Below are 3095 nucleotides of genomic sequence, written 5' to 3'. Positions count from 1 at the left end.
AGGGGAACACGTGATATAATCTCACGAGACCCTTGAGAGATAAACGTACAAATAGCGAGGCAATGGCATCCTCAGTACTGATAGTCTCATAAAGAAATAAAAGAAATAAATCGAATTATTTTGTATAAATTTACATTTTAGATTTTGTAACATTATTGTGATATCATCTTAAATTAACCCCCACACACAATTTTATTAGTATAATGCAAACTCACCTTATATTATTAGTGATCTAATAAATCTAATTATTTTTGATAATAATAAAGGTAACAAACAAACTCTAAGTAATAATAATAATAATAATGTCACAAAAACAAATGATTTATTATTTACAAAATATATATATTTTATGATTTATTTTTTCAATGTAACCTGCAAGATCTATATTGCAGTTCAACCATTGAGAAACAGTTTATGAAAAATGTGCTTAATTATTACAAAGATATTGGCACAATAATAATTAAATTGAATTAAATTAAATGCAATTTATATTTGCTTATCTTTTGGTTTATTTATTCATTTATTTTATGTTATTTAATAATTTATTTTTGTTTATTAAATATTTGGGAAGCAGTTTGTGAGAAATTAGCTTAAGTCAAATAATGAGAAAGAACCAAATTGCCTACCACAGCTATGCTGATGATACCTAGATTTACCTAGCTTTATCTCCAAATGACTACAGCCCCATTGACTCCCTCGGCAAATGCATTGATGAAATTAATAGTTGGATGTGCTAGAATCAAAGTCATTGCATTTGGAAACAAAGATGAAGTGTTCAAGGTGAATGCATACCTTGACTCTAGGGGTCAAACAACTAAAAATCAAGTCAGGAATCTTGGTGTGATTCTGGAGACAGACCTTAGTTTCAGCAGTCATGACAAAGCAGTAACTAAATCAGCATACTATCATTTAAGAAACATTGCAAGAATTAGATGTTTTGTTTCCAGCCAAGACTTGGAGAAACTTGTTCATGCCTTTATCATCAGCAGGGTGGACTATTGTAATGGGCTCCTCACCGGCCTTCCCAAAAAGACCATTAGACAGCTGCAGCTCATCCAGAACGCTGCTGCCAGGATTCTGACTAGAACCAGAAAATCTGAGCATATCACACCAGTCCTCAGCCCCTTACACTGGCTTGCAGTTACATTTAGGATTGATTTTAAAGTACTTTTACTCGTTTATAAATCACTCAATGACCTAGGACTGAAATATATGTCAGAAATGCTCACTGATGTAAACCGAACAGAGCACTCAGATCACTAGGATCGAGTCAGTTAGAAATACCAAGGGTTCATACAAAACAAGAGGAGTCCGCCTTTACAGTAGTTACTATGCCGTCCGCAGAAGAGATCAGATGTACTAAAACACTAGTCACATTTAAATCTAGACTTAAAACTCATCTGTACAAAATGTGCTATATAAATAAACTTGCCTTGCCTTAATTGTAATTGTAATATATATTTATACATACATACATACATATATATATATATATATATATATATATATATATATATATATATATATATATATATATATATATATATATATATATATTTTTTTTTTTTTTTTTTTTTTTTTTTTTTGCAGCAAAATACAGATGTTGTGCAGTGAAACTGTTTCAGGCGTGCTCAGGTGTCTGGTCTTGGCTTATCTACCCAAGGCGTTTGGTAAGCATTGGTATCGCTACAAATCAACAAGCTGGGTTGATGGTCCTTTTCCCAGGGTGCTGTAAAGGTGGGTGTCTTGATTTTAGTGTCCGTTGACTGGCCTCCAGTCGAGCGGAGTCAGCGGGGGTCAGTTTACCATGTGCAGGGCAAGCAAAACTCCCCTTCGACTCAAGATAGTCCCAGAACATGGGCAAAGGGCCAAAGACATCAATCTGTGAAGCAGAGTTTCAGAAAAATATTTCCATGAGGCTACACAATCACTTTTAGCATCAGTGTATTCACTGCTGTATTTCAAAGACGTCAAAGAAATCGAGATTCCTGTTTGAGAATGAAAGAATTCAGCCGGTGATTGTCATAGAGATGTCACTGTTTCAATTGATGGGGGTTGGTGAGGCTTGGCCTAGTTTCATGTCTGATCACTACCGTATGCACCGAAGATCTTGCCCCGCGCTGCAGGTATTCAACGAGTGCAGCACAGCACAGCACATCTGTGTGTTACAGCAGCCATGGAGGAGTTTCTTTGAAGAGCTCAGATGGCTTTTAGTGATGTGAAAAGAGAGAAGTAAATCAGAGATTAGAGTTCGGTGAGGAGGATGAATGTATGAAAAGGTTAGGGGTTCATACTGTGGAGTGCTGTAGAGCAAACAGAGATAAAAGGTGGGTTCTGTGCTCAGATGACCTGGAAATGGAAAACTCTGGCGATGCACACGGCGAGAAGCTTCAGGTTCAAACCAGCCGACTGCAGGTGCTCCGTCCGTGTGGTTTGCTTTCCCACTGATTGCACTTTGAGATAGTTTTCAGTATTTTTATTTTACCGGGTGAAAACATACCGAGAAATGCATTCAGCCATTCTCCTGGCCATAATTAATCCGCCCATAGCTTTACTTCTGAGCTTTGTCATTATTCTTATAATGATTGTCATTAGATTCTCATTACTGTACTACATTAATTCTGTCCAGGTTGAATTTTAAATGATTGATTAACAGAAGAATATTAGAAACTAACAGCACAAAAAGCTACTACAATATATAAATACTTTACTATTCAAATAGTAGAATTTTCTTTCACTATAGTTTATTACGGTAATACACGTTATAAGAAACAGCAAATATGTGACCACAAACTGTGGTCAGTATTTGCAAATCGCCTTTAAAGTTGTACAAAAGAAGTTCTTAGCAATGCATATTACTAGACAAAAATTAACTTTTTTACACAAATAAATAAATAAATGACAATAAATTAATACAAATATATTTTGATTAAATATATTTTAGGAATATAAAGATTTTGTAACATCATTGTGACATTATTATCATTATTTTTAATTAACCCCAACTTCACAATTAGCATAAAGCAAAACTTACATCAAAATAAAACTCAGGTTTCATATTTGAGGGAAATTGTCTGAAAAAATTAACATGACAA

This window comes from Carassius gibelio, chromosome B22, assembly GCF_023724105.1.
Source record: "Carassius gibelio isolate Cgi1373 ecotype wild population from Czech Republic chromosome B22, carGib1.2-hapl.c, whole genome shotgun sequence".
NCBI classification, from domain to species: Eukaryota; Metazoa; Chordata; class Actinopteri; order Cypriniformes; family Cyprinidae; genus Carassius; species Carassius gibelio.
This window is presented reverse-complemented; position numbering follows the sequence as displayed.